The sequence below is a fragment of the Strigops habroptila genome, chromosome 6 (genome assembly GCF_004027225.2).
Source record: "Strigops habroptila isolate Jane chromosome 6, bStrHab1.2.pri, whole genome shotgun sequence".
NCBI lineage: Eukaryota > Metazoa > Chordata > Aves > Psittaciformes > Psittacidae > Strigops > Strigops habroptila.
Genome location: NC_044282.2, coordinates 6323927 through 6345959, shown reverse-complemented (window position 1 = coordinate 6345959; position 22033 = coordinate 6323927). Strand labels below are relative to the sequence as shown.

At 35.8% G+C, this 22033-nt stretch overlaps 1 protein-coding gene across 1 annotated transcript in view; it reads left to right on the top strand.

The window, feature by feature from the left end:
• LAMA2 (laminin subunit alpha 2) overlaps positions 1-22033 on the top strand; it is a 369886-nt gene that overhangs the window by 26256 nt on the left and 321597 nt on the right.

The window sequence follows — 22033 nt, the reverse complement described above, 5'->3', positions numbered from 1 at the left end:
AAGAAAGGAGGGGGTGACTAAAAGGAGAAAATTAAACCTGACAAATGGAGGAATTAATTGGTTCTAATTTTAATAAAATGTAATAAATTCTATATGTAATATATAAATTCTATAAATTTTTTTAGGAACAGAAACCAACAGCACATACCTAAAGTCTTTTTAATTCTTTGTAAAGTTAGAAAAATAGAGAGATGAATGTACTATTCAGGCAAGAAAGCACCGAAATGGTTTCCCTAGAAAGAACTGATCTGTAGAGCAGTACAGTAGAGGTCAGTACTCAGGTACAGAAATTAATTTCTTGCAATTGCAAGTTGGCTATCCCATTTGCAGCTAATGTCAACCATTCTACCTTTAAGAAAGCTACCCACCATATCTTATTGAATTTAATTTTGAATAATAAGAATGTTTAGTTTTGAATAATTAATGATTCCTCAGAATCAATAAACGTGGTTACTTAGGCATCAAATGGATTAAAATGTTTTTGAAGTAGAGCAAGACAGAGGATTTTATCTTGTCTTAATATGTATATATCATACCAGTTTTTTATTTTCTATTCTTTACAATCAGTTTGAAAAATTAGGCCAACATAAAAAGAATTACATTCTCACACAACTTGTAATCTTGATGTGAAAAGATCCCAAGGGATCCCAGGCTATTCTATCACTTTGCAAATTCTTTGGAGAACTTCATAAATTTTATAACCAATCTTGTATACGTTGATCATTTTTCATAGCAGTCATTGCCCTTTTTTTTTTTTGTTTGTTTGTTTGTTTTTGTGGGTTTTTGTTTGTTTGGTTGGTTTTTTTTTGTTCCAGAAATTGTTGTATGTTTACACATTCTACAGAGTTGCTCTGACCTATACCAAGAAGGGATGAGGAGTTGCAGAGTAGTGTTGTTACTTTTTGCACTGCCAATCCTTCACTTCTGCTAGGGTGTTTTTCCTGTTCTCAAATTGTGAATTTGAGCCAAACTCAGCTGATTTAGAACTACTTAGCAGATAGATGTAAGTGAAGCATCTGATACTCAGCGGTTCAGCAGCATGTATTTGGAAGAGCCTTTACACCTGCTTTAAAAATAATCTATAATCTAAACTTTTGTCATCTGTTTTTGCCATCTATCCAACAGTTTATCTAAAGTTCAGGAAATGTAATGTAATTGAATTTCTGTAAGTGTAACCCATGAACAAGAACAGAATTTGAATTTGTAGATGAAAGATACAACGTGGAATCATGGGCTGTGTTATGTAAACATAATTTTATGTAACTGCCTCACCACCTTCTGGTGGCACTGCCCTGTTAGTGGGAAATTGTAAGTCTGTATTAGAAGACTGTCATGGCATCGGGCTCAAGAAGATTCCTTTAGTAAAGAAAAATTGCAGCATTCCGACTGTTCCACAGCAGAAATCCAAAACAAAAAAAAAAAGGGGGGGGAGGGTGTGTTCAGGAAGGACCTTGACAGGTCTTTTAGAGGAAAAGGGAGTTGGAACCTTGTTTGTAACTTGAAACTGGAAAGCAGAGGAAGGAAGCCACGTGACAGTCGGTGGGGCAGTCTTATCAAGGAAGTTTTTATTTCTTTTGTGTTCGAACTCTGGTGAGCTTTTTCTGAGGTTCACGCTCTATTCTTAAGCTGGATGTTATTTTTGATTACAAGTGTGTGCTTCACTCAGATGAATAGTGCTTTAAAAGAAAAATAAGGAGAAATCATAACTGAGAAATGAGATTGTCTAGAGCCATGTATCAGTATTTGAATTCTCTTTTATTGCAGAGAAACTGTACATGACATGTACATTCTGCATTTGGATAACTTTCTTTAATTGCATCTGACTGGGTGGGTTAGTGAATTAGGCTCATGAGGTATGCAGTAATGATCTGTAGCAGAACTGCATTTTGCTGACAACCACAGGAGAAATGGGTCTTGTGCAGTATAAGAGCATGTCACTGTCAAGTTTCAAAGCTGTGTTGATGTAAGTTAGTTTTGACAGAGTAAAGAAAGCTCCCATTTTTAATTTGGGTAATGATTTTTCTTTGAAGTCTTGCTTTGAATCATTGTTACATTGAGCTCTTGAGATCTTTATTCCATATGAAAATGCGGACACACACAATCACCACTACCAACAAGCAACACCAAAAAGGAATTATTTTCCAAATATGTCATTGTTTTTAATCTTGTGGGAGCTTTTAAAAAAGTATCTTAAATTCATTGCCAGTTCTAGATCACTAGTCAATTTGTTTGTGAGAAAGCTTGAATTAATATGAGTATCCAGGTTTGTCTGTCTGTCTTCTTATCTTCTCCAGAATATTGACTTCCTTTTGGAGCTAATCTTGTATTATATTTGAATGTCTGAGACATAGCTTCACTGCATATTTTAAACAACTTTTCCTGGTTGGGAGGTGTTGTAATGTTGGGGCAACTGATGTTGGAGAGGCAGGGCAGAGGCCGAGATCCTGTATAGCTGCAATGAGGACGATAGCAATGGGATAACTCCTGTAGGATGGATAAATGTATATATAAATAAATGTGCATGTGCACAGACACACACTGGCATACACATGCAACTTAACTCACAGTTCTAGTGTTCTTTCCCAGTTGTTGTTTAGACATAAAGAACTGTGCTCCTACATTCACACAGGAGAGTTCAAAATCCAAGAAAATGTTTGCAGTCACTTGTCAATTGTTTGAGGCAATGTTGTACTAAAGATTAGATATGTTGTACTATTTAGTACATTTATTCCAAGGAGGGAAGGATTTTTTCCTGTTTATAAAATGGATGCAGAGAGTTTTCCTTGTGGTGTTATTACCTTGAAGTACAATGTTAATATTAGTCTTAACCAATTCCCATTTACTTACAAAACTCTGTAGTTTGAATTGAGGTGCTTTAAGCTTGAGCAAGTCAGCTGCTTGCAAGTTACCAGTTGAAGTTCCAGTTCTGCTTACTCTGTCTAATAATGGCAGTGAAAATATATCTACAAGCCTGAATAAGCACAAAGCATCAGCTGCTAATGAAATCAGTTTATTTATAGATTGCAATCCTCTTGTTCAAGCTTGGCCTAGCTACTAAAGGTGGGTCTCAGGGCTTTAAAGCACTCAAATGGAGATAAGCGTAGCTGGTAATTTACAGTGTCTAATGTTTCACAGGTGCCTTCAGGATCCTGTGAAAGCATATATGATTAATTAGAACTCTTAAGTAGGCTAATAATCTTGAGGGGTACTTTTTGCATCAAAGGGTGAGATACACGGGAGCTAGTATAGGGGAATGTTGGAGCAAAGTGGGATTTCAGTCACCTCATTTTCAGAATCTTCTATTGACAAATCCATACCTTTGGGTACATCTGCTTCATGCTTTTGTTACATATCCCATGACAGCTTCTTCTACACTCCTTGTGGGGAAGAAGGCATCCAAGACCCTCATATCCTGATGAGGTTCAATGTATTTCTCTCCTTTTTGGTCTCTTATCTATGTAAGGCTGTGGGAAGGGGGATTTCCCATTCCTCATAATTCTTGATAGAGGAAAGCTCACAGGGGAGAGCGAGTCTGCAACCTCTTCATCTTTGGGAAGTGCTTTTGTGACCAGGTACTGCTGTCATTTTCTAGTCATTTTATATGCTTTGATGGACACTGTTGCTTTAGTTTTCTCAGCTTATATAGAGGCCACGAGGCCCTAGACAAAGGTACAGTGATTCTTTCCTCCTTTGGCTTGCAAGAGCTTCTGGCAGAAATGCAAGTGGGACAAATGTTTAGGTGACTAATTTTATTGATAAAAAGTAGAAATCAAGCTGATGAAAAAGACTGTTATTGGGCCTAAGTTGCAGTAAGGGTTTTTTGGAATTTACGGGAACTTTCACAGGGTAGGGGTCTGGAATTCAATTCCCTGCATTATTGTTATTTCATTAAATTGTGGGCTAGTAGCTTGATCTGGTTTTCATATACATGACATTTCCCTCCCCCAACCCCTCCCCAAGATTTACTACTGTAAGTGCCACTACCGTACACCATTAACATTTTGTTGTGCTTTTAATTTTTAAAAGCACTATTAAACACATTCATCTAGATTTCTGATTATGTCTATTTTAGATATACTCACTCTTCAGAGTATCCATCAAAAAAATGATTTTTACCCCATAGCTCATTAAAAAAATTACTTTTATAGTGCAGAGTTCCTTTATTTAGCCTGCTTTAAAATCTTAATGGACACTCAGATTGCATGTGCTTCTTCAGTTACAGCTGGGCTGAAGTGCAGGAGCTCTAAGAAAGTAATGTCAGTCTCTTAAAACCTCAGTAACGTAAAAGTTTATAAGATTTCTTATTCATGCAAATTTTCCTTATGTTTTCATCATTCTTCCTTTTTTTTTTTTTTTTTTTTAACAGCAGTATGTTTACAAGATTACTTTGAGTGGGCTGTTATGTTAAACTATGCTGCTCCTTCAGGCTTATTGCCTAATTTTATATTGCATTTGCTTATTTGTAGGGATAATTTATGTACAAAACATTGTTGTTACCACTCCATCTGAGTTTAAAACTTGTCCCACTGACCAGTATAGTAATGTATTCTAATTATTCAAGAACACAGAAACTGTGTTAAAGAAGTATATTTGAAGAAAAGGCATATTGACAATAATAAGCACAGAAGATATCAAAGGTTTAATTTGGAAAGAAAACCTGTGCTTTGGAGTGATGCTTCTTCCTAATTGTCACTGTGAAAAATGGCTGTCATTTTTGCTGTTAGAAAATAAAGGCATTGATGAACATTAAAGTAATATCAGCACTTAATGTAATATACAGCTAAGTGGTGAGAAGAGGTTAAAATTAGTTTGTGCGTACTTAAATTACACTTTAGGGTTCTTGTATATTGCATTTCTCGGGAAGCAATTGTAAATTATGTGGAAATTCTTTCTATCCGGAAAGCAACTTTGGGGCTCTATGGAAACATAATGCTTCTCTGTAAATCTAGCAGGAGTCAGCAGGGCTGAACTTGCTGGGAATATGTTTTGCTCAATCCAGTTCAACAAGAAAGCGAAAGAATGTTGCGTCATCGGGCTTCCAGAAGGAAAACAGGTTTTAATTGGTGGATTCAACGAGGCCATCAGAAAAAGAGGCAAGGAAAAAAATATTTTAAATTACAGAAGAGCAATTGATAGTGTGCTTAATATTAGGGCTGAGCAGTAGTTTATTGAAAATTAGCTAGTTTTTACTGGGGACATCTTGAATTCTAAAGAGTTAAAGGAAATGTGAGTTGTCTTCTTACATTCAAATATTTTGATACTGTTGCTATAGTATACTTAACAATGTATGTATAATAGTTTTCTCTTTCCAGTACTTTTTAAGGAAAATTCTCTTGACTTCATACTTAACAGAAACTCTTGTACCAGATATTGCTGTATTAGCAAAACAAAAAATAAAAAAAAGCCAACCAAACCAACAAACATAACATTTTTTTTTTCTTATTCACCTTACGTGTTTTTGATAATTTTATGCCTAAGCAGTTAAAAAAAGTTTTCCCTTGCTCTAATGGAATTTGAAGGGAATGCAGAGAACTTTAGGTTCTATTCAGGCTGGTGCTGCTCTGTTGGGTTCAGAGAGCTGACAATAAGTCTTCCGAAATACAGTGAAGTTCAAAGTAGTGACTGAGTTCATTCAACTGAGTAAAGCCCCACTCCCCCTTCAGAGGGGAAGATGCAGTCTCTTCCAGACTATTTTGCTTGAAGGATTATGACTTGTATTTTTGGAGCTGTCTAGAATACATCACCTAAATATGGGGCAGATCACTGCTTGTCTAGCAGCTCAGTCTCAAATGTTTTTCATTGGCTAATGAGAAGCCTCACATGGAGAACAAATGATAAGTAAGAGGGCAGCATTTTAAGATACTCTATTTTTTTACAGATAGGTAGAAGTCTACTTATTCTGGATTGCAGTCATCATGGTTACACTATTATGGCTGATAGTCAGAGTTCCCTCTTTGCTGGTAAACTTGTAAATGGCAAAGTAAGGTAATCACCTCTAAGTGGTTAGGGGTGCCTTTTGTGGCTAGTTGACTCCAAGTATTAGGTCCATTCAGAAAGAGCTGCATGCTTCATCTACAGAAGTTGTATCACAGGACCACTTCAGAGCATGATTTTGGGTTTTGATTATTTTTGGTTTTGTTTCAAAAGATGTAACAAAGTGTACACTTGATACATAAAGTAATGGGAAGATGAAGAAACTGAGCTAAGTAATACAAGGAAAAATGTGTAGTAAATGAGACTTCAGAATGTTTGTCCTTACCTCATTGTAGCCTCAGACTCCCCTTTTTAAAATCAGTGTTGCCTCCTTCTTATGTTCTCCCATTATATGCTTATTTTTTTTCCTGGATTCAGAATCCAGTCAAAACAAAATCCAAACCCCATATTTTCATAAAGTCATTTGTGATTGCCTTCAAATCAGTGATGCCAGAGTCATGTCTCCATTGTCTTAGTAACAGCTTGAAAGAAGATCCTTTTCTGATTTGTCTAGAGCTGCTTTGCAAATATATACCACACAATCAGTATTTCTAATAGAAAAAAAACACATTTCCCACTACCAGTGTCACAAGTGTGAAGTAAGTCATTCTGATGCATTCAGATTTTACCCTTGTGAAATTATATGGGAAGAAAATGTTAAAAAAAATCAATCTGATGTGAATGACTGGGTGTTATTTGAAAGAAGACCTCATTAGATACTTGAAAAAGCATGGTGCCTCAAATGGAAAAGATAATGTGTTTAAAAAGCCTAGTTAAGAGAAACAAAAATGGCAATATAAACTAAAGAATACATAATAAATAATAATAAAAAAAGATAACTGGTTTGAATTGGCATTTATGAGTAGATATCTGAAAGCTAAATAAATCTGCAAAGAAGAGTAATCTTTTGGTGTTGTGGATAAAGACAGTAAGACTTCTTTGAGAAAGAAAAACATGCACAAAACCACTGAAGCAGTGTAGATCTTTTATTATTTAAAGATAGGAATTGATGAAGTGGTTTTAAGAATATTGTAGAACTAGAAAAGCTTGAAAGTCTTAAAAAGGGAAAAAGCTGTGCTATCATTTGAAAAGTAGAAGTAAGGTGTTTCAGATAGTGAGAGGCAGACTAGTGTTACACAAATCCAAAGAAAAGTCCTGGAGAGGACCAATAACTGGAGGCAATCAGTATACAGGACACTTTGGGGTTAGTTAACCAGAAATTAGCTAACAAGAAATCCAATGCTGGAAAATGCTTTCATGAAACACTGGTAATAAAATCTTCTTAGGTTATGCATTTTAACAAAGTTGACATATTTAGCGCTCTAAACTATTTAGCTTACTTTGATCAATTTAACCTCATTAAAATTAGTGTTCTGCCAAGACCAATGTATCACAGATTTAATGATAATTGATATCCTACAAAAACTGTAAACAGGAAAGTGGGTAATGCAGTTATAGCCAGCTCCAGAAGATCCTTTCTTGTCCTGAGCCTGTTTATCATCACTATAACATATCTGCAAGGAGAACTGAATTTGTCACTAATAAATATTAAAGATTTCATAAACATTAGTTAAGCAACCATTAAAATAAAATCAGAAGGAGTTTTACAGCACAGTATAGATTGTATGGTAGCATAATCTCACTTGAATGGGGTATACATTCATGAACAAATGGTATAAATCATACATGCATGCATATATATTGTGCATAGTCCTTCAGAGAAATGAATTCTGGAGAAGTTGTCATGCAGCAAAGAATTTAAGTGCCAACTGTCCATAATGGAGATTGATGGCTACAAGAGCAACAATGATTCTGTAGTACTTGAGAGAAAAATCAAATGAGGAGTAGGCAGCTGTTACTGCACTGACATTAGCACATTTTTGGGGAAAAAAATATTGTCCTAATTCTAGTAATGACATGTTCAAAAGGGTTTCGAATAAAACTGTGTGAATAATTGATAATTTGCCTTTTTTTTTTTTCAGAATTTTTTCCTGACTTTTTTCCTACATTTAAAATATCACCTTTATACTAAAATAAAATGTTTCCTTTTTTTAAGGTTTTTAATTACTTTACAATATTTTATTTACAGCATTTTGAAGTAAAAGAATTATTAAAATGTCAAAGCACAATGATTTAGGTAAGAATTAGTTCAGCAGACAAAATACAATTATATGAAAAAAAGGTTTGCCCCAAATCTAACAGGTCCTAATTTTGAAATATTTTGAGGCAAGGCAAAAGAGTAGTCATTACTGTAGCTGGGTAATTGTCGTGTTTTAGACAGGCATCTGTTTATGAAAATCTATAGCCTAGGCCCTGCATGTGACCAGACTAGATGAAAATGGGTTCTCTGTGCCTTAAAGTCTAGGACTTCTTGAATTAGTCCATAATCTAATTCTGTCACTTTCTACAGCAATTAATGGAAAATACGTAAGTTCTGAAGAAACAACCAAGAGATAATTCTGAGAGTGGTTTTTTGGGGTGTTTTTTTTTTTTTTTTTTTTTTGCTATAACTTAATAATTTCTTAGTCTGACTGTATGGGATTCTTTAGTTTTCTGAAGTGTTTTTTACTCTGCATTAGATATGTTCTTGATTTACTTATGAAAATAATCTCTCTGCCCATTCAGATCTTTTTTTCATGAAAATATTTTAAAGAAGACCTGTGACAATTTGAATCATCAGAACAGAATTTGTAAGGAATGTTCAATTCTGCAGTTTTCCCAATATCCTTAAGAAAATCCCATAGTGAATAAATTTCAGGTCAGAAAAGTTTCAGCCAGACTGTTTTTGTTCGTGAAATTCTGATATGAATTTAGGATTTGTTTTTCTAAGTCAAGCATGTACGAATTTGAAAGTGCTATCTTTAGAAAAAACGTTAGAGCTTTTGAAAAAGTCTCTGATGTCTTTTTTTGTTTTCAAGAAAGCTGTCAAAATAATTTAAATGAGTTGCATTTACTCCCCATGAAATTTGTACAACACAAAATTCCAGTAAGACATATGGTCATGATTGATGAATAATAAGGGCCAAAGGAAGCTGGATTAAGCTAGCGTCTCTGTTGTAGAGATCTATTAGGAGTATGCTTTTATGGGATTTGACCTGCTGTTTGTCCTGCTGCAAAATAATCCTATTGTGTCAAAAGAAGTTCTTCCAAGCAGGAGCCTAAATTGGATTGACTCAAACTTAGGGCTTTTATACAAATACTGGTTATTTGTATTGCAGCTGAAAGATGGTGAATCTGTCATTCAGCTGTTGTTTAGTAATTTATTATGAATTATTTATTATTCTGGCATCTCTGTTCTTTTTCTGATATACAGGAAAATTGCTGGTGAAATGCAAGTGTATTTATGCAAATAGAAACCTGAGTTAGATTAACTCAGTGGGATATGTATTCTATAACAATAGCATGTTGTATGTTTTTGTTTTTTTTGTGTAAGGCAAAATTTAATAGATCCTCCCCGCACGCGCCCCTCTCCCCTTCCCTCCCCCCCCCCCCCAAATTCCCTTATTTATGTTTAGGAAGGCAGATAGTTAGTTACGAGAAGGGTATCTGTGGTCTTCCATGAAATGCATGATACAGTGAACTAGATACAGGGAGGCTTCTGTAATCTTTTCTCTGTTCTTCTGAAGTATTTTTTTTTCATAACTCTAGAGAAGCTGTTGTGGTTTTCAGTCTGTCTTCTTCCTTTATCCCAATTCATTATGCAAGTTCAAGTGACACTTATGCTGCTTAATTAAAATACTTGCAAAACTAACTATGGCTCTAGGGTGAGAGTACTCATTTGGTGTGAGGATGAATGGTGCTCCCTTTTCTCTCAAATGTAGCATGAAAAACTGCCCATTCTTTTCATTAGGATATGAGGGAATGGTTTAAAGCTGCATCAGGGGACATTGGGATTGAGTATTAGGAGAGTTCCTCACTGAGAGGATGGTGAAGCACCGGAACAAGCTCCCTAGAGAAGCAGTCTTGGTCCCAAGCCTGTTGGCTTGGTCTCCAGTGACTGCTCAAATCCAAACACAATGCATAAATACCATAAAGAACAAAATTAAGGAATTATATGTGCATGAAATTGTGATTGTTAATTGCAGTGTGAAATTTGGGAAACATTACAGAAGTGCAGAGCACCATGCTGAGATTGTCAGACTAGGCTCAGAGTGGAAAAATAAGCATCTTCCAAATATCTGTTATATGAGAAGAATGGAGAGGAAGAAGCTCTGGTTTAAGCTTGATCTCGCAGTGCAAAGAATATAGGGCAGATAAGTTGCACAAAATGATCCTTATACAAACAAAATTTACATATGCATGTCACTGTGACTCCTGCTGAAGTGAAGCCAAACTTGCACCACTTACAATTATGTTGTTAGTGGGAGACATGCTAATTATATTTTAGGAGTCTGGAGAAATCCTATATTGAATGAGGAAAAATAATCTCCTTGGGTTAAAGTCTGAATTCTTAAAAAGTAATCTTATGATAGAATTGTTACATTTAAACTCTCTTCTTTCAAACATATTTCAGAGAAGGTCTAGGCAGTGAGTTCCCCAGAATATGTGAGTACATCCAGCTTTTCTGTGCTAAGTCTCAAAATGTTATATATGTCTTGAATTTTGCAGAATCCATATGAATTATAAAATTATTGTCTTTAGATGAGATAGTTAAAGTCTACAAGAGAAGTTAAATTACTTGGTCAATTCTGAAGATCATACTTTGTCATTTGTTCAAGGCCATGCAATGAATCACTGAAGATTAAAGGCTAAAACTGCTTAATCTTGAGTATTTGTTGCTCACTCTATCAACTGGATAGGATTTTCAAGCAGATACTGATAGAAGTATTTTAATCTGCTGGTAGAACGTATCAAGTAAATCAAATGATGATGATGATGACAAAATAATATCTGTTCAAAGCATTAGTAAAGCAGTCACTTCATGTCACTTCCACAGTTCAGTAGACTCATAATACTTGCCTGTTTAATCCAGGTAAGGTTTCAGCGTGGCTGAGATATCTGCAAATTATTAACAGACATTGGCATAAAGACAAGAATAAAAATAAAGGTTAAATGATCATATCTTGGTTGATGAAATATTCATTGAAATGCTATCAGTATGAGGCATTGGAAAGTTCATCATTAGAATGTTGAATATAATGAATTACAGAAGAGACAGATCACAGTCCACTTGGGTGGTTTAAGTTCAACATCCAATTAGCTTAATTTAGGTAAAAATCAGGTATTTATAATTTTCACATGGGTGTCAGAAAAAGGAAAGAAAAAAGAAGAAATAACATATTCTTCAGTTTAGCTTTTTGTGTGTGTGCTCTGAAGATTTCAGATATGTAAATATATATACAAATAGCTAAATTCAGAGTGGTTTAGTTCACAGCTATTTTTAATACTTTTTGTTTAGTTCAGAATTTATGGATAATTGACAGTTAATAGATGAATTAATTGTATACAGATTAATATTTCCCTCTAATGGAAATAAAGCCCCCTTGAAAATAATTTTCCTTCTAAAGTGGAACGTTCCAAATCCAAATTTTTACTAGAGTCTCTAAATTGTATGTGATGCCTCATTACAGTGAATAAGCAGAAGTGTAAAAAATAAGTATAAATATGAATCTTCACACCTGCATCAGTCTAATCTGAGAAATGCTTGCTACAAGTTCCTCTTAAGTATTTTAGAAGCATTCAAGTTGAGTTTTCTGTCTGACACATGACAGTTGTATAATCACTCTGTAGTCTTTTGATTTCTGTAGTTTTTGTAGTTTTAGTTTCTCCATTTTTACCAGTATAGCTTTCTTCCATCAATTTCCCGCCTCCCCTCCAAGTATAGGACGTGTAACACTTCAAACTGGAGCATTTCAAAGCTTGAAACTTCAGAATTAAGATCTTCAGTAAAAGGGTACACATTAAGTTCTTTCATGTGTTTGCAATATGATCTTTAGTTTCTTGACCACATCCTGGGTTTGGGTTTTTTTTGTTTTGTTTTGTTTTGTTTTAAATTATGGGCTGTTGCAAAATCGTGAGATTTTTCCAGGCTTCTTTTAGTCCTCTGATGTGGTCTTTTGCCTTACTGCTTTCCATTTGTACTCTGTCTTGAACACAGAATGACTGATTTCCTTCTTAATGCTTTTGTGTTCTTTTGTTAATATTTTCTATAACTGTATTTAATACTTATACAGTTCTAAAGCATTAAGTAAGTAAAGCAAGTGAGAATCCCCTATGACGTCGAGAAAGGTATTACCTCCATTTTGTAATGAGTAAATGGAGTTACAAAGAGGTTATAAGCAAAAATTTCCCATTAAATCTAAGTGCCTGTATGGGACATTTGGAGCACAATCTTTTCTCCAAATACAGGAAACCACAGCTGGAATCTTCAGAAAATTTTTCTGCCAGTCTATAACTGCTCTCTTTTCTGCTTGTTAAATCATGCACAAATAAAGAAAAATACACGTGAACAAGGTGGTAACCTGGTTATCTTTTCAATAGGGCATCAATGGCATATCCTTTATAGCAGGTCTGCACTAAAGTAGCAAGTTGTTGGAGATATCCTCTGGGAAAATTCTATTTAACACTGACAAAACAGTTTATCTTTACCAAACTTGTTTTCAATATCCAGAGAACTGTTCTAACTTGAAGAAATTTTGACTGAAATTTTAATCCAAAGCATAAAACTCAGTCTCCTTTGGTTTTTGAAGTTTTTTGTTTTAATTAATAAACATTTTCTTAAGTGATATGATAAGAAAGTTTGTGAAATACTATCACTCAGTTGGCTTCTTATTGGTGTGTTTATTTCTTTTATGGATTTTTTTTTGTTGTTCTTGTATAGATTTTCTCAAATAATTGTCTCAGCGGAATGAATAATATAAAAAAGCTATAGCAAAATTCTCTTCTTTTTGTAGTACCCCTGCAGACATCTGAAGATTGATTTTGGTCTAAAAAGAACATCTTGAGTTCTACTCGGCATTATCTGGACTTCTAATCATTTCTTTTGCCCTCTGAAACCTGTGCTTTTAACAGGTGCAGTGTCAAAACGAAACTATTGCTCAGGTCTCATCTTGGACGATCTTTTCCACTCTTTCAAGTTTTTACTGCTGTTTCTAATCTCCTGCTACCCATAGAAGTTCTAAGATGAATTATTGAGATGTAAAAGCTGGACACACTGTACCTCTGATTAGATACCTCAGAGTGATAATCACCCTTTTTGCAACTACATCACATGGGGACTCATGCTCTGAGGTCCACTGTAGCTCCTATATGATTTCTACAGAGCTGCTAGTCAGTAATTGTTCCCCTTCCTGTGTTTGTGGAGCTGATTATTCCTGGTGTAAGTTTTGAAATTCTCTATATTTCAAGCTCTGCTTTTCATACTTCTCTAGCTGCTAGAGAACTTCTAATCCTGTTTTCCAGACTGTGCCACTGTAATAAGCATACTCTGTTCTATTTGTGTAATTAATGAACATATTAAATAGTATTGAATGTGAAACAATTTGCAGAATATTGCTTTTTTGTATCCTTTTTCCCCCCATCATCAATACTGATAATCAGTCTGCATGTTTCATATTTAGAAAAAATTCAGTCAGTAATCTGACCTAGCTTTTGCTTTCTGTGTGTAGAAATAAGGAATATATGTAATGTATCATTTAATCTAAAAAATGATTATTATTTCACTTAATTTCTTACCTTTCCTTTGCACTGAGGCAGTTGCCAGGCTTGGCATAAAAAAAAAAAACCAAATTGAAATTTTGTAATAATGATGTGGCTATGGCTCTCTATAGGATACACTGACGGGATAGATGCCACACAGCACTTTCTCTGTCATTTGAAAGGCTTCCTTTTGGATGAATTACATCTCTGAATAAGCTTTGTATTAGCTCCACTATCTCTTTAAAGATAATTAAGTCTTAGAGCTAGCTCTTCCTTCCTATTCAACCTCCTTAAATATATTGTATAGCGAGACAAGTCTGCTGGCTGTTTTGTCATCTGCCAAGATGGAAACATGACTGGAAAAAGAGTACCACAAGTCCACATTGTTCATAGTCTCAGGTTTAAAGGATTTGTGTAAGAGAATATGACAATCTTTCAGTAAAAAAAAATAAAGAATAAAATGAGCAGTGGAGTCCTTGCTATCTTGGAAAAGAAGATCTCAATTCCTTGAGAGAACAAGGTTGTAATTATTAGTCTGTCCTTGCTCATACCACAGAATCTAATTCTAGTCAGAGATTTTTTCAATTATAGTAAATTCAGCTTATTGTATACAATTTTACTGTTGCTACTTTGGTGATCTATGTTCTTTGCTATAGAAGCAGAATAGTTTACTTGGCAAAATACACAGGTTATGCATGAATGGAAAATATACTTTTCTTTCTTCTCAGAATGATGATGAGCTTAAAAGATGTGTGATAACATTTTTTCATTGTTGGCTATCTTCTTTCTTTCTATTTTAGCTTTGAGGGATAGTAATAGAGCTGTTGCAAACACCAAGTTAGTCTTAATTTAAAAATCGATAAGGCCAGATAAGACACTTGCCACTATACCAACTGAATAGTTAGTTAGTGGAAACAATAAACATTTTCAAAAAATGAGCAATTGATCCAGTCAGTCCATTATAGAAGTTAGCCACACATAAAGTAATTTGAGTCTTTATTGTGCTGTTTTGATTTTTTCACGATTTTCTGCGTTTAGCAAGAAATACATAGAAACAAACAGCTGCTCATGGCTTTTAGAGTGACCTTTGATTAGAAGACAGTCAATTATTGCCCTAAGAGGAGAAAGGATAAAAACATCTAAGTCTGTCCAGTGTAAGAAAAGTAAGAGAATGTATGCTGACATCGAAAATGGTAGAACACTTCCCAAAAAGCTGTAGGAGTATTTGGCTGTTAACATATTACAGAGATTTATAATCTTGGGTATGAGAAACTGAGAACCTTAGAGCTTGATGAAAGACAAGAAGATTCTTTTCCTGAGAAAAATGTAATGCTTGCGAAGATTAAGCATGACTAAAAAAAGAATGCTGTTCTAACCTCCTGATATTTTGATAGCCTGTACTAGGTTCAAAAGGGTTAGGTTCATACAGTTAACACGGACCTTGTTTGAAAAAGTAAATCTTTTAAAAATTTTTTCTATTATTCTAAGATAAGAATATCTTATTTATGCATAAAAAAAAAATGATCTTTCCAAATGAAATTTGGGATTCCTAATTTGTGATTCTTATGCCAGGTGATGTTGTCAGCATACTTTCTTTGATCAGTTAATTAGAGGTTTTCTTTTTATTTGCTGAGTTTGTAGGTCTGTTGTCCCAGTAACATTATTTAAAAAACCTCATTGGGACAAGAAGCTTCTATTCAGATTAATATAGCTATATTAGACTTGAAGAGATCCTCATGTCAGATGAGTATGTCAAAGAATTAGGTTCAGTATAAAAGTTAGCTGTGTGTGATATGCCTGCACCTATCTTGCAACTAGAAGAACTGACCAACTCTTCAGCATTTCACAAGCATAGTGGATCAGATTTTGTAAAATTACTTAGATGCTCCCCCAGCCTGCTTATATCTCATGTGCATGCCACTTTTTAGTCCTTAAATCTTTGCTTCACTCTAAAACCCCTCAGTGTTGATATTATAAACAGGTCACACTTACAGGTAAGATCCGGAAGTTAGGCATTCTTGCTTTACTTTACAGATACTTCAGTATCACCTCATTGTGCACTTTAAGGAACTATCTCAAGCCAAAATGCAATGGTGACTGCCATTTTATTTTACACAGAGCACCTTACACAAAGGCTTTTCTGGAGAATGAGCCTCCAGCTGCTCTTATCAAGTGTATAAAGAAATGACTCGTTAGGCTTTGAGGAAAGAAAAAACTATGATGATAGCTCAGTAGGATATGATGGTAAAAGTCGTCCACTGGAACAGGGAAGAGTAGTACTCTTGTGTGTGCTTGAGACTTGTAGGTATTTTACATGATTGAGGTATAGCATAAAATGCTGAAAAAGTCCCTGCCATGGAAGGACTTGTGTGGAAGGAAGACAGGCTGCTAATCTCCCAAATAAGTTTCACAGTTACTTTGGAAAGACAGAGTAATTCCCTGACTCATTTTTAAAAGTGAAATTGTGAGTAGAGTTTAAGGAGACAGCTGGAAACTCTGGATTCCAGGTGGGTGTTCTTAGTTGTACTAGGAAAAGCCTGTTCTGTCCTTTTTTTTCCCCTGTAAATTCTCAGAGATGTGGATTGTCACCCATTTTGTTTCTATTTGCCTAGCTACATAGTAGTTGAAGACTTTTCAGATACTGATCCAATCAGTGCAGTAATGAGATTTAGGTCACATTTCATCATTGTATCCGAGAGTACACTTTAAACATAGGCCTAATTCCATTGCCTTCAGTGGAACTGAAGCAAGCATTAAGTGTTCTTTGGATTTAAAGCCTCATAAATGCTTCCTGTACACTGCTGATAAACTACAGAAGGAAAAAGCTAGCTGTGGAAGTGCAATAAGTCAGATATAACTATGTTGATACCGGTTGTGCTGCATCAGGAATTCATTTGGTTTGGCAACCACAGTCATGATTTTTCTTTTTTCTTTTTTTTTTTTTTTTCTTTTTTCCTTCTTAATATTGTTCGTAGAAGATAGTTAAATGAGTCTGGAAACACTGTACTGAAATATCTCCAAGCTGTACCCGAGCCAGTGTCTGGCTATGTTCCTTCCTGCTTTTAACTCTCATTCAGCTCCAGAAACAAAAATAACACATGAGAAAGAAATACTGTTACTGTCCATTGGTACCACTTTTTTCTAGTAAATTTGATTTGGGATCCTGTCACCCAGTGTTGTTTGAGTTAGTAATCTTTTAATTGCTCTTAAAAAAAAAAAAAAAAAAAAGAAAAAAGTTGAAGAGTAAAACCGACACCCTGTAGGGGAATTTATTCCCCCCAAGTCCCATAAAGCATTTTCCAATTCTCATACTCACAACTGCTTTTTCTCAAGATAAAATTCTACACATTGACCAATTACACACAACCATGTTTCTATAAGCAATAAAACAGGCTTATACTATGAAAATCCACTTTTACACTAGGATTTTAAATAGCATATAAGAGGTAAGCACATAAATTTATATGATGTGTTTCTTGTGATTTTCTTCTGTAGTCTCAGTCTTAAATTTAGTTTAAAGCTGACAATTGTCTATCTTTTTAAAATTACTTCCACTCTCAGTTGCTTTATTATTATTATTTTTCCTTATCATTTTGTGATTCTCATAATATATCGTATTTCTTGAAATAAGGTCTTGTCTATATAGGGAACACTGTGTCATTAAAGGTCCATTTTTAGACATACTTAGTTAAGCTGCACTACATTTATCTGTAACTTTACCCTATAGGCTACACATACTGTATATAGCTTTTAGTAGTTTATTTTGCTCTGGTTTATTTCCAAAAGGTTTCATAATGGTCATTTAAGGTCATTGGATTACTAAAAGATCTGTAGTGTGAATGACATGTAGACCCATTATGCCTGATGCCTGTACCAAAAGAAAGAGCTATCAAATTTCTGCCATAAGACTTCAGTCTCTTAAAAAATTTGGAAATGCAAAAGCTAGCCCTGATACTCAGTCATAGATTATTACGTGTTTCTTTTAGGTTCATGGCTGCATGAATAAATAAAAACGTGCTATTAATTATGTATTAATGTTTCCTGATTTACACTTCTAAAAGATATAAGACGGTATGGTTACCCAGATAAATTTTCCTTTCATTTGTGACAGAAACCTTACAAAGAAGAAATATCAGAAATCCCTGAGAGCATCCCCTCAGCCTTCGTAGGATTACCCTGTTGTCTTTCCCAGTTCCTACATTTGCTGTTTTCTTAGACATTGATTGATTCTGATGCTTCTAATAGTTATTTAGAATTTGAGTCCATCCATTTATCTGTTGGCAAATTCCAGTGAAGAGTCAGTGTTTCATTTACTTTCCAGCAGTGAACTTCAGCCAAAAGCCCACTGAGAAACACAAATATGTTTTCCTTTGCTATTATGGGCTTGGTATAGTTCTGTGTTGTTGAAACAACTGAATGGCTGTTTAATGTAGAGATAACCAACCAGCTCAGCTATTGGCAGCAGTGTTTCTAGATTATGAGATAACTCAGTACAACTGCATTACTACTGATAACTGAGGTAGTTTAAGCAGGGCTAGTTCTGGTAGTCCTCTGTGGCCTTGTGTTATTCAGGCATACTATAAATTACCTTACGCTTTGTTTTTATTTTCCTTGATTCAAATTCAAGGAAAGAAATGCTATTCCCTTACTGCATAGGAAATCATAAGTTAAGGCCATGAGCCCTGCTGATATGTGCAAAGTGTTTTGTGACTTTGAGCATGTAAATTACATGAAGGGCAAGCTATTCATCCTAAAAATTTCTTTTGGCCTTGGAGTATTTATAGAGGCTCCCTGTGGAGCTGCACTGTCAAGCATCCCCCAGCTGGGGAACAGCTTATGAAAGGTTCTCTGAGGAGTACATATACACACTGAAAACTCATTAATAGTCATACATGGTCCTACAAGCAAGATTATTCCTGTGGCCTTTATCTGGAAAAATCTTTCATTTTGTTTCTTTAAATGTGGCATCTCCTACTTTGGAGTATTTTTTGTCAGCGCTCAAGGTTGGCTTCAAAAGCAACTAAATGTCGTAGAGCTCGCTATTGTAATGGCTAACAAAATTCTTGGCTCAAAATAGGCATTCAGGGTCAGTCCTGTACGGGATACTCAGCTGTTTGCAAGCCCTGCAGTACAGAACCTAAACCCACTTGTTTGAGTGGAGAACAGAGCCATAAATAGGAAATGTGGAAGACTGAAATTTTAAATTTTATGGCAGGGGAAAGGTTTGGTGCACAGAGTAAATAATGGGGTAGAATAAAAATGCAGAATTATTATGTAAAGTTGTAAATGTTATTTCTTACCTATCTCTCTATGTGTATAGATTGCTGAAAGAAGCAAGGATTTAGAACAGGAAGAAAGGCAAATTAAAGGGGAGATGATGAAATGGAAGACAAGGAAGAAGGATTTGGAAAAAGCAGGCAGGCTGCACAGGCCAGGGAGAGTCCAGAGGTCCCTCCCTTTACTGTTCTTATACCGATTCTATAGGGCAGGATTTCTTGCTGGTTCGTTGAATAATGACCAGGAAGGTGCAAGCACAATGTTTGTCCTTAGGGTCTTTGACTAGGACAGTTGTTCTGTAGAGTCTGAGCTGTGTATCTTCTTTGGATGATCATTTTTATTCATTATGCAGCATTTCACTTAGTGACCAATTAATGGTAAATGCTTACTCTTCTGACTCTGTTGCATATCCGTTGGAAGGGTTTTTAATCACAGCCAGAGATTCATAGTTTAAGATGTAAATATGTGAAACCTTTCACTGGCATTTTATGAGCTATAGATTTTTCAGCTACCTGAGGTCCTTGTGAAGATTTTCTGTCCCCAAATTCAAGGTTCATCTGTGTTTGCATTTGAGATATAATCAGTAGTGTGTTTTGAGTGCATATCTTGATCTTTTCCATTTGTTGATTTGTTTTTTGGTGTATTCCAGAGTGCATACACCGGATTCCTTTCAGGTTGTTCTAAACCAAAGGTGTGATCTGGTGTGCAGTTTGTGGGATCTAACTGAAGTTATTCCAAAAAGAATTCCAAATACCACTTCCCAGAAATGCCTACAGCATGGATACCAGGTCCTCTGCACTGGTTTTTCACTCTTCAGTTTCATTGTACTCCACTGTGCTACTTGCTAGTGTACATACAATCAGCTTGTTGTTGAGATTGCTACATAGAAGCTTTAGGTTCAGCAGCCTTTGCCACATCATAGTTGACATTTAGACAAACAGAAATGAAACTTTCAGGTAAAGTATTGGTAGTGCTATTAAACCGAGCCTGCAGACTTGTGTGGCTCATTTAAACTACAGTTTAAAAACTACTGCTTGGAATGTGAAACATTGTACAAGTGCAATTATTCACACAGTTTTGTGATTTACACTTTACCTAATCAGATTTGTTTAAAGAACTACAGGAATATCAGAAAACCGGAGGAGTCCAGTTGATCCTTCCCTCTGTCACAGATAGTCACCTTTATGAGAATAGTCAAGGAATGATAAAAATGAGAAAAATTATTTCATCATGTTGTTTAGCAGAAAACAGTATTTTTCAGAAAGAGCATTGTATTCATTAGTATTAATGGACCTGGAGTACATGCTAATTCTTTGCTTAAGTTATCTTAAACACCATCTGCTCCTGTCACATTTTTTTATATTTTTCACCATCTGAGGAGCCTCTCACAAGACCAATTTCTATCCCTTTCAAATAATAACTTCAAATCTTTCATGCTCCTCTTTTATGACTATTTTAAATTAAGGAATTTAAAATATGGCACTGCTAAAATGAGTTGCTTCATGTTCTTCTATAGAGGTCAAACAAGGGATGATTTTGAAGCTTCTCCTTAAAAGATAAGAGATTCCACTCCTCAAATAAGTACTGCAAATGTAAGGTCCTGAATATGACCCTACTACAATAGCCTGAGTTGTGCAGGTTTTGTTTTTAGGGAGTGTCTTTTGGTTTGGTGTGGATTTTTTTGTTTGGGGTTTTTTGTTTGTTTTTCTGTTTGTTTGTTTGGGGTTTTTTTATTTTTTAAACACTGGTGGAGAGCTCTATTCAGTATCTGTCACTGATGATGCATTTGAGAAGGGTAGGACTTGCTGATAATTTACAATATATCGCTTTACAGCACTCAGGCTCTCAAAAAACCACAGGAAAATTAGTGATACTGGTAGAAGTAATTCCTAGCAGCTTGGTTAGGATGGCCTGTCCAAGTAAGAGGGTGGGGAAACAAGTTAGAGATTCAACTAGAATGTATTCCTGGTGTTCACCTTCCATCCTGACATTCTATTGTCTTGAAAAACTCTCCGGTCACTAACACAGAGAGACATGACATGACACAATAGACACAAGATGTCTGCTGTCATGTATGTTTGAGATGAGCGAGATAAAAAAACCTCTTGCCATTTTCTTGCTAAATATACATTAAATTTGAAACTCTTGCATTCTTTCAACTTTCCTACCTGAATTAATTACTGTTAGAGTGTTCTCACCACAGAATCATAGAATCATAGAATAGTTAGGGTTGGAAAGGACCTTAAGATCATCTAGTTCCAACCCCCCTGCCATGGGCAGGGACACGTCACACTAAACCATGTTGCCCAAGGCTCTGTCCTGCCTGGCCTTGAACACCGCCAGGGATGGAGCATCCACAACTTCCTTGGGCAGCCCATTCTAGTGCCTCACCACCCTCACAGTAAAGAACTTCTTCCTTATATCTAATCTAAATTGCCTCCGTTTAAGTTTGAAGCCATTACCCCTTGTCCTACCACTACAGTCCCTAATGAAGAGTCCCTCCCCAGCATCCTTATAGACCCCCTTCAGATACTGGAAGGCTGCTATGAGGTCTCCACGCAGCTTCTCTTCTCCAGGCTGAACAGCCCCAAGTCTCTCAGCCTGTCTTCATACAGGAGGTGCTCCAGCCCCCTGATCATCCACGTGGCCCTCCTCTGGACTTGCTCCAACAGCTCCATGTCCTTTTTATGTTGAGGACACCAGAACTGTACACAATACTCCAAGTGGGGTCTCATGAGAGCAGAGTAGAGGGGCAGGATCACCTCCTTCGACCTGCTGGTCACGCTTCTTTTGATGCAGCCCAAGATACGGTTGGCTTTCTGGGCTGTGAGCACACGCTGCCGGCTCATGTTCAGTTTCTCATCAACCAACACCCCCAAGTCCTTTTCTGCAGGGCTGCTCTGAATCTCTTCTCCGCCCAACCTGTAGCTGTGCTTGGGATTGCCCTGGCCTAAGTGTAGGACCTTGCACTTGGCTTGGTTAAATTTCGACCAACAGTGTATGCTCATAAGCACCTTTTTATGAACTAAAAAGCAAGTGAAGCTCGTATGGAGGCAAGTGAGCTCTTTTGCTTCTTGTATAGCTGTACTATATAAAAAAGCTGCAGGGTGTACTGAAGGATCCTTCTGAAGGATCTGCATGTAAG